The 16,701-nt window shown below is 48.5% G+C and overlaps 1 protein-coding gene across 5 annotated transcripts in view; it reads right to left on the bottom strand.

The window, feature by feature from the left end:
- Positions 1-16,701, bottom strand: part of LOC139251723 (uncharacterized) — a 128,983-nt gene that overhangs the window by 34,008 nt on the left and 78,274 nt on the right. The window contains exons 6-7 of one of the 5 annotated variants that reach the window (XR_011591406.1): positions 12,747-12,985; positions 3,163-4,681 (exon numbers count right to left, since the gene is read on the bottom strand). The gene's annotated coding sequence lies outside the window, so the exon portion shown is untranslated. Of the gene's footprint in view, positions 1-3,162; positions 4,682-12,746; positions 12,986-13,924; positions 14,458-14,480; positions 15,044-16,701 lie in introns of those variants that run through there. The other 4 variants (XR_011591407.1, XR_011591404.1, XR_011591410.1 and 1 more) reach the window with 4 other exon arrangements.

Below are 16,701 nucleotides of genomic sequence, written 5' to 3'. Positions count from 1 at the left end.
CGGTGCGTCACAGGCAAAAACTAAACGTTTACATGGGTCATAATGTACCAGCAGCTTGTTCGAGCAAAGCAGATTAGTGGCTTTCTCGAAAGCTCTGTCTTGCGCTGCACCCCACACCCAGTTGTCACCTTTTCTCAATAGCATATGCAGTGGTTCTAGTAAGGTGCTCAATTTAGGTAGGAAGTTACCAAAGTAGTTGAGTAGACCTAGGAACGAACGCAGCTCCGTCACATTCTGCAGCTTGGGTGCATTCTTGATGGCCTTGGTTATCACGTCAGTAGGTCTGATGCCATCAGCGGCAATTTTCCTCCCGAGGAATGTGACCTCCGGTGCCATGAAGATGCACTTCGAGCATTTCAGTCTGAGTCCCACTCTATCCAAACGCAGTAGAACCTCTTCCAGGTTGTTCAGATGTTGCTTGGAGTCACAACCGATGATCAGGATGTCATCTTGGAACACGACATTTCAGGGAACGGACTTCAGTAGACTTTCCATATTCCTCTGGAATATTGCTGCAGCCGAGCGAATTCCGAAAGAACACCTGTGGTAAATAAACTGTCCTTTGTGCGTGTTAATGCACCTAAGTCTCTTCGACGTCTTGACCAACTCCTGTGTCATATAGGCCGACGTCGTCCAGTTTTGTGAACAACGTCCCTCCGACTAGCGTCGCAAACAAGTCATCAGCCTTCGATAACGGGTACTGATCTTGTTTCGAAACCCTGTTGATCGTAGCCTTGTAATCTCCACAGATTCTGACTGTGCCATCACTTTTCAGTGCAGGAACAATGGGGCTGGTCCATTCATTAAATTCGACTAGTGATATGATCCCTTCACCCGGGAGTCTGTCCAGTTCAATTTCGAGCTTCTCCCTCATCATATACGGCACTGCCTGAGCTTTATGATGGACGGGTCTTGCATCTGAGTCCATGTGAATCTGCACCGTGGCTCCCGTGAAGTTGCTGATACCCGGTTCGAACAGCGAGGGGCATTTGCTCAATACTTGGGCACATGTATCTTCCTCCGATGACAACACCTTTATGTCGTTGCAGTCGCATTTGATTTTCTCCAACCAGTTCCTGCCGAGCAGCGTTGGGCCATTGCCTGGAGCAATCCACAGCAGTAACTCGTGAGCCGCACCATTATATGACACATTAATTTGTGCACTGCCAATCACCTTTATCAGTTCTTTGGTGTACGTGCGCAGCTTGGCATTAACAGGGCTCAGCCTGGGCCTCACAGTCTCAGTATCCCACAGCTTATTAAATGCTCTCTCGTTCATGATCGATTGACTCGCCCCCGTGTCCAGTTCCATCGCTATCAGTATCCCATTAAACTTCACATTAATCAAAATTGGTTTACTCTTGGTTATGAAGGAGTACAGTCTATACACTTCCTCCTCTGGCATCCCGGATTGCGTATCCGGATCCGCGCTAGTCTGACTCTCATCCTCCACGTGGTGTGTTGTAGCTCGCTTGCTCATCTGTTGACACTTGCGCTGGAGATGCCCCACTCTCAAGAGAGCCTTTGCAACTATATTGCTTAAATCGGCACAGCTGATGCTGATGATTTACCCCACAATGCCAACACGGAGAAGTCAGATATATTCCTGCTGGCGGACTTTGGGCAGCCACAGGTTTCGCGAATGCAGCCTGATAGGCCCTTCCATGTGCCGCTCTGCCGAATGCCGAATCAATCGCATTTACAGTACTTGCCGAGATTCGGTTCTTCACCGCTATTTGCTTTAGACTCCTGTCTGTCGTCATACATGATTGAGCAATCTGGATGGCCCTTTTTAAAGCCAACTCCTCCACCGCCAGAAGTTTGCGCAGGATCACCTCGTGGTTGACACCGATAACAAAGTCCCGCATCATGTCTGCCAACACCGTCCCGAACTTGCACGGTCCCGCTAAACGTCTCAGGTCGGCAACGAATTCCGCCGCACTCTGGCCCTCCGATCGAACGTGTGTATAAAACCTGTATCTCGAGATGATGATGCCGCCATCTGACTTGAGGAGCTCCCGTACCAATGTACACAGCTCCTCGTATGTTTTCTCTGTTGGATCACTCGGCATGAGTAGATGCTTTATCAGACCGTAGATCTTTGAACCGGACACAGTGAGGAACACAGCCTGGCACCGATCTGCATCGTCGACCCCCTTCAATTTGTTGCCATGAAGTACTGGTTCAAATGACCCACAAAGTCTGCCCAATGTTCTCCCTCCACGAATCGCTCTAAAAATCCAATTGTGCTCATTTTGCAAACAAAGGTTCTTGTATTCTCATCGCCAAATGTTATGTATACAATAAAGGTTCAAGCTGAGTACTGTTTAATTAAGCAAGGTACAAGTTCATCCAAGGTGATTGGATCAGACATCGTTGACGATCTTGGTGCCGCCATCAAGTTTGTCAAAATTTGCCGCTTCATCTGGCGTCGAAATTCTTTGTATCAAGTGGGATGCAATGGTCTGATGGTCGTCCTGTGTTCGATGGAATTTGCCCTGCCAAGTTGACGGAGCAGGGCCCAAGCTTCCCTGCTGGAGTGAGTGAAGTTAATCTTCTCCACCTTTCACGTCTTGCCGAGTTCAAAAACTCCAGCATTGCGGTAGTTGTGCCTGGGTTCTTGTTCAGCGAATACTCCTGATAGAGAGCCTTGCTTTCTTCCATCCAACAAGGAACATATATGTTTCTAAACCCCCGAGGTATACCTCGTTTTGCACTGGTTTAACAATTCTTATAAATTTGTTGAAGGCATTTGGTGGTTGGCGGAATCCACTAGATGGTGTCAACTGACCTTTGGAAGGCTTCTCAGTCTGCTTTTTTGAAGATCCATCGTGGTTCTGGTGTTGATGTAATGACAGGTTAGTCAAAGAAGGGATAGGGCAAATTGGAGATGAAGGGGACCAGTATGTATTTGAAAGTGCGGGAATGGTTGAGGTTCTTGAGCATTGGGCCTCAGCTTTTAGAGGAGGGCGACGGTGGGGTACCTGAGGAGGATGTGGAACAGCCATGACAGGAGATAAGTATTCTAAAAGATGTTCATTAATGGGATGAAATAGTGACGTCAACAGACTCAGATAGTATACAACCCAGAGTAGAAGAGACACAGTGGAGATACTCACCATTAAATTGTCCAAACATCTGTGGAAATGGATTTGTCCCAAAGGGCTGGATAAGTATTGTGCGCTATTCAAGAAGGGGTAAAAGAATAATCTGGGAAATTACTGGTCAATTAGTTTTACCCTGGTTGTGGGTAAATGACTGGAATCCATAATACAGGTTGAAATGGGTAAGCATGCATGGGCTGATTAATCCGGGAGAGGATGGATTTTGTAAAGAGCAGGTTATGTTTGACATATTAAATTTTTGATGAAATCTTGCGGGTATAGACAGAGGAATGCAATGAATGTTGTACGTGGATTCTCCGAGATGTTTGATAATATTTTGAGTTAGAGACTTGTAAAGATGAAGGCATGTAAAAAAGAATGTAATTGCATCGACAGACAGTTGGATAAATGGGTCTTTATTGGCCTAGGATACAGATTCACCAGAATGATACTGGGCTATAAAGGGTTAAATTGAGGACAAGTTGCATAAACTTGGCTGAAAGGGGAACATGGATCCATCAAAGATAGACACTGGTGAGACTATAATGAAAGAAAAAGACTTCAATTTATATAGTGCCTTTCACTACCTCCGAACGTCCCAAAGCGCTTTACAGTCAATGAAGTACTTTAAATATAATCACTCATAAATGTAGGAAACACAGCAGACATTTTGTGCACAGCAAGCTCCCACAAACTGCAATGAAATAAATGACCATATTTTCTGTTTGTGATGTTGACCGGGGGATAATTTCGGCCAGGAGACTGAGAACTCCCTTGCTCTTTGGAAAAAGTAGCCGTGGGATATTTTACGTCCACCTGAGACGGGGCCTCACTTCAATGTCGCATCCAAAAGATGGCACCTCCGGCAGTGCAGCGATCTCTCAGTACTTACCCCTCCAACAGTGCAGCGCTCCCTCAGTACTACCCCTCCAACAGTGCAGCGCTCCCTCAGTACTGCATTGCAAGTGTCAATGCAGATTATGTGCTCAAAATTTTCATGGTTTTAATCCCCTTGGGCAGAAAGATGTATGTATTGTAATTCATGGTTAAGTGGGAGATTAGATAATGATCACATAATGATTCCCAGAATTTGACTATTGTGTTTTAGTTTCAGGTGAATTTGAAGGTGATGACTTCCCAGAAAAGCCCCACTTTCAGGTTACATAAAGAGTGGACATTTTATTTCCCGAATGTCTGTGTTCCAGGACGGATAGTCACGGAGGGTGAATTTCTGCACGGGTTCTCCTGTTAGCTCACTGACGTTACGGTGGAGCCAATGGGAATGTCCAGATCATTATGCCCACTTCCCAGCCAATTCTGTACGTCGTGAATGGGCCCAAATTGCAAACCATTTACTTGCTTTATTTTGAACTTACTAATCACAATGCCGTTTTTGAGCCTGAGGCAAACGATCACCGTGAATCGCAGGATGTTGTCGTGGCACATTAGCTCTGCGGTCTGCCTCCGTTTCCTTAGACTATAATCAGTGCCGTCTGCCTCCTCTTCCCAACATGGGCAACATCGCTTCCCAACATCAGGGTGTTACTGGTCTCGTTTTCTTTATTCTTTCTGTAATGCTGTAGTGTTTAAAACAAAAACAAATGATTGTAGACCAAAAGCTGTTGATTAAAACCAGTCTTGTGCCATTAACATCTCATTTTTGGCCGTCATCTCTTTTGTCTCTCAAATCACTCCCGCCTTCCATCCTATCACAGACCATCCTTAAAGCCCTCTCCCCTGTCTTCACCACTCACCTCCAACAACAAATGTGAGGAGCTCGTGGACTTCTTTGTCCAAAGATTGAGACCATCCGATCAGCTGCCTCTGCGAGTTCCCTTCCTTCACCTAGCTCACAGGGCCAAACTTCATCTGACGCTCCCATCTACTCTAGCCCTAAACTAGTATCTTTTTCTAATTTATCTTTGATCTCCCCTCTTAATTTCTCCAAACTCATTTTATCAATGAGACCGACTTCCTGCTCCCTTGACCCTATTCCCACTAAACTACTGACCACCCAACTTACTTTTTTGGCTCCCATGTTAGCCGACATTGTTAACGGTTCTCTGTCCTCGGGCACTGTTTCCCTCTTCTTCAAATCTGCTGTCATCACCCCTCTCCTCAAAAAAACAAACATTGACCCCACTTTGCTTGCTAGCTATCACCCCATCTCCAACCTCCCTTTCCTGTCCAAAGTACTTGAACGTGTTGTTGCCTCCCAAATCCGTGATCATCTTCCCATGAATTCAATGTTTGAATCCCTTCAATCTGGCTTTCGCCCCTGCCACAACATCGAACTGCTCTCATCAAAATCACAAATGACATCCTTCGTGGCTGTAACAAAGGTAAACTATCCCTCCTCATCCTTCTGGACCTGTCTGCAGCCTTTGACGCAGTTGACCACTCCATCTTCCTCCAACGCCTCTCCACCAATGGCCAGCCAGGTGGGACTGCACTCGCCTGGTTCCATTCTTATCTATCTAATTGTAGCCAGAAAATCTCCAGCAATGGCTTCTCTTCACACTCCCACATCGTTACCTCTGGTGTCCCCCAAGGATCTGTCCTTAGTCCCCTCTTATTTCTCATTTATAAGCCACCCCTTGGCGATATCATCCGAAAACACAGAGTCAGATTTTGACACCCAGCTCGACCTCTCCACCACTTCTGTCGACCCCTGCTTGGTATCTAAATTGTCAGTTTGCTTATCCGACATCCAGTACTGGATGAGCAGAAATTTTCTCCAATTAAATATTGGGAAGACCGAAGCCATTATCTTTGGTCCCCGGCTCAAATTGTGTTCCCTAATACTGACTCCATCCCTCTCCCTAGCATCAATCTGAGAGGGAACAAGGCTGTTCACAACCTAGATGTCATATTTGACCCTGAAATGAGTTTCCAGCCACATATCCGCGCTGTATCTAAAACCGCCTTTTTCCATCTCTGTAACATTGACCGGCTCCGCCCCTGCCTCAGCTCTTCGGCTGCAGATACCCTCATTCCTGCCTTTGTTACCTCTAGACTTGACTACTCCTGGCCAGCCTTCCACATTCTACACTATGTAAACTTGAAGTCACCCAAAACTCAGCAGCCCATGTACTAACTTGCACCAAGTCAAATCACCCATCACCCCTGTGCTGTCTGACCTACATTGGCTCCCAGTTAAACACCTCAATTTCAAAATTCTCATCCTTGTTTACAAATCCCTCCATGGCCCTCACCCCTCCCTATCTCTGTAATCTCCTCCAGCTCCACAACCACCTCCTCGCCTCCCACCCCCAAGATCTCTGCGCTCCTCAAATTCTGGCCTCTTGACCATCCCTGATTATAATCGCTCCACGATCAGTGGCCGTGCCTTCAGCTGCCTGGCCCTAAGCTCTGGAACTCCCTCCGTAAGCCTCTCCTTCCTCCTTTAAGACCTCTTTAAACAAGTTTTTGGTCACCTGGCCTAATTTCTCCTGTAGCTCGGTGTCAAATTTATCTGATGGTCTGTAACACTGCTCTGAAGCGCCTTGGGATGTTTTAGTAGAGTGGATAAGGGAGAACCAGTTGATGTGGTATATTTGGACTTTCAGAAGGCGTTCGACAAGGTCCCACACAAGAGATTGATGTGCAAAGTTAGAGCACATGGGATTGGGGGTAGTGTACTGACATGGATTGAGAACTGGTTGTCAGACAGAAAGCAAAGAGTATGAGTAAATGGGTACTTTTCAGAATGGCAGGCAGTGACTAGTGGGGTACCGCAAGGTTCTGTGCTGGGGCCCCAGCTGTTTACACTGTACATTAATGATTTAGATGAGGGGATTAAATGTAGTATCTCCAAATTTGCGGATGACACTAAGTTGGGTGGCAGTGTGAGCTGCGAGGAGGATGCTGTGAGGCTGCAGAGCGACTTGGATAGGTTAGGTGAGTGGGCAAATGCATGGCAGATGAAGTATAATGTGGATAAATGTGAGGTTATCCACTTTGGTGGTAAAAACAGAGAGACAGACTATTATCTGAATGGTGACAGATTAGGAAAAGGGGAGGTGCAAAGAGACCTGGGTGTCATGGTACATCAGTCATTGAAGGTTGGCATTCAGGTGCAGCAGGCGGTTAAGAAAGCAAATGGCATGTTGGCCTTCATAGCAAGGGGATTTGAGTACAGGGGCAGGGAGGTGTTGCTACAGTTGTACAGGGCATTGTTGAGGCCACACCTGGAGTATTGTGTAGTTTTGGTCTCCTAACCTAAGGACATTCTTGCTATTGAGGGAGTGCAGCGAAGGTTCACCAGACTGATTCCCGGGATGGCGGGACTGACCTATCAAGAAAGACTGGATCAACTGGGCTTGTATTCACTGGAGTTCAGAAGAATGAGAGGGGACCTCATAGAAACATTTAAAATTCTGACGGGGTTAAACAGGTTAGATGCAGGAAGAATGTTCCCAATGTTGGGGAAGTCCAGAACCAGAGGTCACAGTCTAAGGATAAGGGATAAGCCATTTAGGACCGAGATGCGTTGGAACTTCTTCACCCAGAGAGTGGTGAACCTGTGGAATTCTCTACCACAGAAAGTTGTTGAGGCCAATTCACTAAATATATTCAAAAAGGAGTTAGATGAGGTCCTTACTACTCGGGGGATCAAGGGGTATGGCGAGAAAGCAGGAATGGGGTACTGAAGTTGAATGTTCAGCCATGAACTCATTGAATGGCGGTGCAGGCTAGGAGGGCCGAATGGCCTACTCCTGCACCTATTTTCTATGTTTCTATGTAAGTACATTAAAGGATCTATATAAATGAAGGTTATTATTATTATCCCTTTTGTCATTTAATCTCTCCTGCCTTGCACCCTATCACAGACCTGCCCCTTTGGTCTTTCCTCCCCGCCTCTGCACTTCCTTAAGAATCGGTTACATCGCGAACTTTTCCAGTTCTGATGAAGGGTCAGACCCGAAACGTTAACTTTGTTTCTCTCCACAGAACGCTGCTTCACCTGTTGCGATTTCCTGCCTTTTCTCCCATTATTGATGATGAAAACCTGACTTCCTTCAACTGCGGCAGATTAGAAAGTTGCTCGATGTTTTTGATGAAAGGAATGGGATTGATGTGATATAATTGGTCACTTTGCAGCAGGAGCTGCCTTGGGTGGAGATGCAATACCTGCCGAGATTGGGGCCAGGACTGATGATATCTGGAGTGTTTGACACGGTCACCACAGGCTCTTGCTGCTGCTTTACATTCCTGAGCTGTGCTGTTTCCCGAGTCCCCGCCACAGCAATGGGGCTGTGTGTAAATGGCGTGGGGGAATAGAGCCCCAAAGGCCCGAGTGTAACCCAGCCCATTCACCGGGCGGTCTCCGGCCACTTCCACCCTTCATTCCCTCCCTCTTTTCTCTCTTCGTCTCCGCCCCGCCCACCCTCAGCGCCCGCCGCTCCCCATTGGCCGCAAGTGCGGCCTCCCGCCCAGCGTCATTGTCCGGCCTCTTCGTTTCTATTGGTTGTGGCCGATGTCAATCAGCGTGGTGCTGATGACGACCCCGCCGCCCCCCCGCCAACGGCTCAGCACGCGAGGTCCTCATTAGCATAACGGTCATCCGGCGCACGTGACACCTCGCGGGACGAAGGCAGGGCTGCAGTGATTGGCGTCACAGCCGGCCAATAGGAAGCGTGTTGTTGGGGCGATGACGTCAGAGTTAAGGCAGGGCTGGAGAAATGCAGCCAATAATAGCCGTTGCTTTTGGCGGGAAGGAGTCTCCTGAAGGCCTCGGGTGGGTCGTACACGGTGAGTACTGAGGGAGCACCGCACTGTCGGAGGGGCAGTACTGAGGGAGCGCCATACTGCGCTGTGGGAGGGGCAGTACTGAGGGAGCGCCGCACTGTCTGTGGGGCAGTACTGAGGGATGCCGCACTGTCGGAGGGGCAGTACTGAGGGAGTGCCGCACTGTCTGTGGGGCAGTACTGAGGGATGCCGCACTGTCTGTGGGGCAGTACTGAGGGAGCGCCGCACTGTCTGTGGGGCAGTACTGAGGGATGCCGCACTGTCTGTGGGGCAGTACTGAGGGAGCGCCGCACTGTCGGAGGGGCAGTACTGAGGGATGCCGCACTGTCTGTGGGGCAGTACTGAGGGAGCGCCATACTGCGCTGTGGGAGGGGCAGTACTGAGGGAGCGCCGCACTGTCTGTGGGGCAGTACTGAGGGAGCGCCGCACTGTCGGAGATGTTGCCTTTTGGATCAGACGTTAAACCGAGGCCCTGTCTGCCCTCGCAGGTGGATGTAAAAGATCCCACGGCTACTATCTTGAATAAGAGCAGGGGAGTTCTCCCCAGCGATTGAGGAGAATTTCTTCTCTCAGAGGGTTGTAAATCTGTGGAATTCTCTGCCCCAGAGAGCTGTGGAGGCTGGGTCAGTGAATATATTTAAGGTGGAGATCAACAGATTTTTGAGCGATAAGGGAGTGAAGGGTTAAGGGGAGCGGGCGGGGAAGTGGAGCTGGGCCCAAGATCAGATCAGCCATGATTTTATTGAATGGCGGAACAGGCTCGAAGGACCAAAATGCCTACTCCTAATTCTTATGTCCTGGGTCAATATTTATCCCTCAATCAACATCTACAACAAATCGCAGAGTGATACAGCACAGAAGGAGGCCATTCGTCCCGTCGTGACTGTGCCGGCTCCGTGATAGAGCGATGCGAGCAGTCCCACTCTCTGCCCTTTCCCCGCAACCCGGCACATGTTATCCTGCTCATTAATGTGCACTGATTTAATTACAGCAGTCCCCATTCTTCAAGAGGAAGTGAGATCCCGCCCATCGTGATATGATTGACAGTGACAGGAGCCAATCAGGGCCTGGCAGCGAGTGGAATGAGACTATTGGTGCTGGAGAGGGAGAGCGAAGGGAGGGTCGATGGGCTTCCGGGTTCAGTGCAGCAAACCTGTCGCTTGGGGCAATGTGGGGAAACTGGCAGAGGTGAGTTTTGTCCACTATCCGTCAAGTTAGGATTCGAAACAGGACATGGATCCTCATCCTGACCGGGATCAGGATTTTGAACTGGATAAAGCGGCTGCTCGCATCCTGGAGCCGCGTCACAAAGGAGCAGGAACAGCCAGCGGGAGGGGAAAGAGGGAAGGGAGGGGAGAGGGAAAGAGGGCGGAAAGGAGGGAAATAGGGAAGGGAGAGGGCGGTAAGAGGGAAAGAGGGTGTAAAGGAGGGGAATAGGGAAGGGGGGAAAGAGGGAAGTGTAAGAGGGGGAAGAAATAAAGGGGGAGGGGAGGGGAATAGGAAAGATGGAGGGAGGGGAAAGGAGGAAGAAGGAGAAGGAAGCGGGGGAGGACTGGTTGGGGCGCGGGTTGGTCAGTACAAGATACTAAATTACGCTCCTATTGCTGCAAATTTAATTGACCCTTATCTCTGAGTTTCCAAGAAACATATTGCTGCTACTGACTAAAATGCCCCTTGTGTGTAATGATGAATGATTCAACACAAGATCTGTTTAATACCCTTGGAATGTTCCGGGCAAAGAGAAGTACATGAAGACATTGTGAAACAAATGGGCATTCCTAGATGTGGAGGAAATCCCGGGATTCCATGTGTTCTGTTCGTCTACAAAGTGTCGGGTGAAACTGAGGATTTCCACAATGTTCTGCAATGAATTGAAAGTAATATTTTTGTTGCCCTGGCTTATTTTTCCTCTTGTACTTCTCTCTCTGTATATTTCCAGTGTGATAAGTAGCGCACATATTCAAGGCCGACAGTCCCTGTGCAGTACGGAGGGAGCACTGCACTGTCGGAGGAGACGTGTGCCCTCAGGTGGATGTAAAAGATTCCACTGCACTATTTCGAAGAAGAGCAGGAGAGTTCTCCCTGGTATCCTGGGCCAATATTTATCCCTCAATGAACACTGAAAACAGATTTATCTCATTGCGGTTTGTGGCAGCTTGTGCACAAACTGGCTGCCATGTTTCCTATTTTACAACTGTGACCGTACATCAAAATACTTCATTAGCTGTAAAATCGTCCCAGGAAGATTTGAAAGATTGTGGTCCGTGATAGAGTAAATAAGGAGGAACTGTATACACTGGTAGCAGGGTTGGTAACCAGAGGAAACCGAGTTAAGATCATTGGCAAAAGAACCAGGGGAGAGATGACAAGTCACCCGGTCCACATGGGATACACCCTAGGTTGCTGAGGGAAGCTAGGGTGGGGATCGCAGAAGCTCTGACCACAATCTTTCAATCTTCCTTGGATATTGGAGTAGTGCCAGAGGGCTGGAGGATTGCAACTGTTGAACACCCCTGTTCAAAAAAAGGGGAGAGGGATAAACCTGATAACTACAGGCCAGTCTAATGTCCGTGGTGGGGAAACTACTAGAGGCTACTGTCAAGGAGAAGATTAATTCTCACTTGAAGAAGCATGGGTTAATAGATTTGTTAAAGGCAAATCATGTCTGACTAACCTGAGTTCTTTGAAGAAACAGAGTTGATGAAGGTGGAACAGTATATGTATATATGGGCTTTCAAAAGGCATTTGATAAAGTACCTCATAACAGACTTATTCAGAAATTAGAAGCACATGGTATTAAAGGAACGGTGGTAACTTGGGTACATAATTGGCTCCTCATAGTCATCATCATAGGCAGTCCCTCGGAATCGAAGAAGACTTGCTTCCACTCCCAAAGTGAGTTCTTTGATAGCTGAACAGTCCGATACGAGAGCCACAGACCCTGTTACAGGTGGGACAGACATTATTGGCTACATGATAGGAGACAGAGAATAGTGGAGAAGAGAATAGAGGGTTATGCTGATAGGTAGATGAGAAAGGAGGCTCGAGTGGAGCATAAACACTGGCATGGATTGGTTGAGTCGAATGGACTGTTTCTGTGCAAGCCTCCCTAATAAAGTGCGACATCCCCACTGACGCCTGGGAGTCCCTGGGCAAAGACCACCCTAAGTGATGGGAGGGCGCTGAGCACCTCGAGTCTCAACTTCGAGAGCATGCAGAAAACCAGCGCAGGCAGCAGAAAGAGCGTATTGGACTGTCCCACCCACCCCTTCCCTCAACGACTATCTGTCCCACCTGTGACAAAGTCTGTGGCTCTCGTATTGGACTGTTCAGCCACCAAAAAACTCACTTCAGGAGTGGAAGCAAGTCTTCCTCGATTCAGAGGGAATGCCCACGATGATGATAATCTGTTTAAAATTCTCTTTTGCAACAAATTCCTCCCCCCCATCTCTCCGAAAGGCTGGGATATTCCACTGGAGTTTGGTGCCCAGTGGGCAGAGGTGGGAAATTAATGTGGAGCTGGTTCCTCAGCTCTCCCCTACCACTTCCAGGATCCCTGACTCAGGGTAGAGTTCTACCAACTGATCCATATGCAACCATATTCAAAAGGGCGTGGAAATGATAGGAATAGATTACCCAGTCTACTTTACCATTTTCAGTCTAGCAATGGGGGAAATGGAGCCCTGTGCCCAGTGGACAGAAAGAAGGAACAAACTTCTGTTTTTATAGTGCTTTTCGTGAACTCAGGACGTCCCAAAGCACTTTACACCAACAAAATACTTCAGAAATGTAATTACTGACGTAATGTATGAAATGTGGCAACCAATTTGCACACAGTCTCAGTCTCTTCTCCAGTCATAATCTATTTTTCCACTGGTGAATATCACCTACCTTCATTGATCTCAATGCCATGGGGTGAATTCAGATTTCCTCAACTTCGGCTTGTCCCTTTGGGGCAGTGAAAACTGGGCTGCTTTCAATTCTTGGACAGCACACTTTCTTCATGTGTCTTCCACAAGTCCAATCCAACAGCTCCACTTTTGGTCCTTCGTTATCAGCTGATGCTCTTAAAACATCCCACTTCCTCAGATCCCAAATGGAATTCCCGTGTTTTCCCATGGCTGCAGGGACTTCCCAAACATAAGAAATAGGAGCAGTAGTAGACCATATGGCACCTCGAGCCTGGTCCGCCATTCAATGTCATGGCTGATCTTCTACCTCAACTCCACTTACCTGCACTTTCCCCATATCCCTTGCTTCCCTTAGTATCCAAAAATCTATCGATCTCTGTCTTGAATATACTCAACGACTGAGCCTCCACAGCCCTCTGGGGTAGAGAATTCCAAAGATTCACCACCCTCTGAGTGAAGAAATTCCTCCTCATCTCAGTCCTCAATGGCCGACCCCTTATCCTGAGACTGTGACCCCTGGTTCTAGACTCCCCAGCCCGGGGGGGAAACATCCTCCCTGCATCTACCCAGTCAATCCCCCTCAGAATCTTATGTTTCATAAGATCACCTCACATTCTTCTAAACTCCAGGGAATATAGGCCATGTTTCAGATTCTTACCAAACATGTTTTGAAACCTCAACAAGTCTTTCTTTAAATCAGGCAAGATGGGAATATTGCTTTGGGAAATGGAGGAGCCTTTTCTAGCAAGAATTGGACAGGATACAGGAAAAAGCTCATGTGAAACGTGATGATTCTCTCATCTGTCTCCCTCAAAGCTTTGATTGTCTGTATTTTACTGATACTACTCAGGCCATTTCTCCTCTTGTGTTCCTCTCAGGTACTTACTAAGTTCCAAATGTCCCATAAATTATTTTCCTTACAACTGTATTTTGTTGAAATTAGGGCTCTTGCACTGCCTCTTACTTGAACTCATTCTTTCCCAACCTCAGAACTGTGGAACTCCTTATCTCCCTCAGTCTCCCCTTCCTCATAACATCTACAGACTTCAAAAGAAAAGCTTTGCTAGCCTTGGCTCAATAGCCAGGTTTGGATAATTCCTTCCTTACCCTTTTAACAGATTTGTACAATAGAGATAGTAGTATGTTTGACAAGTATGTTTATTGCTGACTAAACATTAATCTAAAGTATCCTAACCAACCATACAAAATAGCACACATTAGAACATGTAGCCCTGTATCCAAAACTTAATGTGCGTAGATTTAATCAGAAATCGTGAAGGTGGCTTCTCCAAGCCTCCCAACGTTTCCAATGCAGATTTCTTTCCTTATTTTCTAAGTGCTGACTTGTACTCATTTGGTTCATGGTTCTCTTCCTGCTGAATGCAACCCTTCTCTCATGTTTTACATCTTCCCCTTTGTTTCAAGTAGTTTCCCAAACAGAGATGAGACCTCATTCATACCCTTCTTCACACCAGAGTATTACTTATTCATTCACCACCGCCCCCCATCCCCAAAACATTCTCTGATGTAACCAATCCTCTGATGTATGCACGCATGGAACTCCCTGCTGTGAGAGAAGCCTGTGTTTCAAACTTTAGCAGCAGTTTTGAGACGAGCTTTGCGAATATGACAGGGAAAATCCGGCTTTTTCAAGGACATGATTTAAACAAATTCTTTCCATATAATAGTCTCTATTAAAAACAAAAGCAATGTAAAAACACATTAGTATTCTTACAGGCAGCACTCTTGACTCTGAGTCAAAAAGTTGACTCCAGCCCCCGCTCCAGGACTTAGCACTTCAGTGCTGCACTGTCAGAGGTGCCGCCTTTCAGAAAAGACATTCAATGAGCATGTGTCCTCAAAAGATCCCGTGGCACTATTCGAAGAAGAGCAGGAAAGTTCTCCTCGGTGTCCTGGCAATATTATCACTCAATCAATATTACTGAAACAGGTTCTCTGGCTATCATATTGCTATTTGTGGGATCTTGCTGTGTGCAAATTGGCTGCTGTGTTTCCTACATTATAACAGAGACTGCACTTCAAAAAGTACTTCATTGGCTGTAAGGCGCTTTGGCACGTCCTGAGGTCATGAAATGTGCTATAATGCCACGTCCTTCTTTTAACTAATTCTTGATCTTCTTTTCACTTTGGTGCTGCAGATTGTTAAGGAAAGCTCAAGATCTTTACAGGCCACTACTCACGCACAGTCGTTGCTGATTCATTATGGTGGCATGACAAGTGTTCTTGTGAACAAGATCCCCAAAAATGAGAGAGTTCCTACAAAACATCAGATGCAAACTTGTTTATCATGCTGGCCTATTATCCCAATTCCGATCTCAAGACTGTCTTGGCTATCTCATTGCAGGTGACCAAAAACATGGTCAAAGAGGTAGGTTTTTACAAGTGTTGTCAAAGAGGAATGAGAGGCGGAGAGGTTTAGCGAATCCCCAGAGCTTATATTATATCCTCTACCTCACTGGCCACATATAGTGAAATATAAATATAAGATTGTCACCAATAAAATCAATAGGGAATTCAGAAAAAGCCTCTTCATCCAGAGAGTGGTGGGAATGTGGCACTCGCTGCCACAGGGAGGGGTTGAGGTGAATAACAGAGATGCATTTAATGGAAACTAGATAAACACATGGGGAGAAAGGAAAAGGAGGGAGGGAGTGGGGAAGGGGCTGCAGGGGGTGGACGAAGGTGGGAGGAGGAGAATGAGGTGGTGGGGTAAAGATGGGGCAGGGTGGTAGGAGTGACAGTGGGGCAAAGGGGAGCCCCCCCCCCCCACACACACAAAAGCCCCTCCGGGACACCTCCTAGAGACCCATGGGAGCTAGAAACACCACCCCCCCCCACCCCCAGAGGCTCCGATACTAGGCACAATCCCAGGCCCAGACTCTGGCCCTCCTTGCTCTCACCTACCTTCACACTGATCATTCTCCACGCTCTTGCTGCCATTCTTGCTGGAGGGGTGGTAGCAGGGGGGAGGGGGCAAGTAGAAGGTGTAGGCGGGGGGTGGGGGGGGTTAAGATGGCCGGGAGATGATAGTAGGGGGCGAGCCTGTCGGAGTGGGTGGGCGGGGGTAGTAGGGGAAGGCGTAGGAGGCGGCGGGGGGGGGGGGGGTGGGGTAAGGGGTAAAAGAGGGAGGGAGGTTAGGAGGAAGTGGAGGCGGTAAAGGGGTAGGAAGGGGCATTGGGCTAGGAGTGGTGGGTAGGAGGGGTTGGGGGTAGGAGGAGGGTGGGGGAGAAAGGAGAGTGGGGGGACGGTAAGGGAGCGGGGGAAGGGTTGGGGGTGTGGTGAGGAGTAGGGGGGCTCGGGGGATGAGGTAGTCGGGAGGGGTAGGAGTGTGCAGGTGAATGGAGTAGGAGGTGGGGGATGGAGTAAGAGGGAGCGGGGGAAGGATAGGAGCGGGCGAGGGGGTGGGGTGAAGGGAGAGGAGAGGGTAGGAGGGAAAGGGGAGGTAGGAGTGGGTGGGGAAGGGATGGGCGGTGGGGGGCAGAGGTAGAAGGGGTGAGGGAAGAGGGAGTGGGGGCAGGGGTGGGAGGAGGAAGAGGTATTAGGGTGTATAAGGGAGCAGGGATAAGGAAGCGCAGGGAGGGGGTGTGGGAGGGGGCATGGTAAAAGTGGTAGGGGGGGGGTAGGAGAGGGTGGGAGGAGGCATAGGAGGTGGCGTGGGGAAGGGAGGTAGGAGGGCTGGGGAGACAGGAAGTAGGAGGGGGCCCGGTGAAGGGGAATGTAGGACGGGGAAGGGGAGTGTTGGAGAGGGTGCAGGGAAGGGGAGTGAAGGAGAGGGAGGGGGGAAGGGGACTGTGGGGGGCGGGGGGGGGGGGGGGAAGGTGAGTGTAGGAGGGGGTGGGGGGAGGAAGGGGAGTGTGGGGGGGGAAGGGGCGTGTGGAGGAGGGGGAAGGGGCGTGTAGGAAGGGGGAAGGGGA

The sequence above is a fragment of the Pristiophorus japonicus genome, unplaced genomic scaffold, assembly GCF_044704955.1.
Source record: "Pristiophorus japonicus isolate sPriJap1 unplaced genomic scaffold, sPriJap1.hap1 HAP1_SCAFFOLD_433, whole genome shotgun sequence".
Taxonomy (NCBI): domain Eukaryota; kingdom Metazoa; phylum Chordata; class Chondrichthyes; family Pristiophoridae; genus Pristiophorus; species Pristiophorus japonicus.
This window is presented reverse-complemented; position numbering and strand designations above follow the sequence as displayed.